Source organism: Myotis brandtii, unplaced genomic scaffold (assembly GCF_000412655.1).
Source record: "Myotis brandtii unplaced genomic scaffold, ASM41265v1 scaffold914, whole genome shotgun sequence".
NCBI classification, from domain to species: domain Eukaryota; kingdom Metazoa; phylum Chordata; class Mammalia; order Chiroptera; family Vespertilionidae; genus Myotis; species Myotis brandtii.
The window spans coordinates 592,395-593,174 of record NW_005371764.1 but is presented as its reverse complement, the minus strand read 5'-3'; positions in this window follow the sequence as shown (position 1 = coordinate 593,174).

The following is a 780-nucleotide window of genomic DNA, read 5'->3' as shown; positions in this document are numbered from 1 at the left end:
ATATATTAAGCATGTGATCTTTTAATTAAATGAGCTAATATATGTGCTAAATCAGTGCTTCTGAAGCCTGTCTACAAAATAGGATTCACTTGAAGTGCTTTTAAAAAACACGACTTCTCTGCCTCCATACCCAGATCAATTAAACCAAATTCTCTATAGATTATTCAAATATGCATCCAGAGTTAAGAACCATAATGCTTATTATTTAACTAGAGGCCTGGTGCACAAAATTCGTGCACTGGGATGGGGGGTGAGTCCCTAAGCCCAGCCTGCACCCTCTCCAATCTGGGACCCCTCAGGGGATGTCCGACTGCTGGTTTAGGTCCAATCTCTGTGGTCCAACCAGGCCTAAACAGACAGTCGGACTTCCCTCTCACAATCCGGGACTGCTGGCTCCCAACCGCTCACTTGCCTGCCTGCCTGATTGCCCCTAACTGCTTCTGCCTGACAGCCTGATCACCCCCTAACCACTCCCCTGCCAGCCTGATCGATGCCTAACTGCTCCCCTGCCAGCCCAATCACCCCGAACTTCCCTCCCCTATCGGCCCAGTCGCCCCCAACTGGCCTCCCCTGCCAGTCCGGTCCTCCCCAAATTCCCTCTCCCACTGTCCCGGTCACCCCTAACTACCGTCTCCTGCTGGAGTGGTCTCCCCTAACTGCCCGCCCCTGCATGCCTGGTCCCCCCAAACTACCCTCCCCTGCTGGCCTGGTTGCCCCTAACTGCCCTCCCCTGCTGGCCTGATCAACAACTGCCCCCTCCCCTGCTGGCCTGGTTGCCCC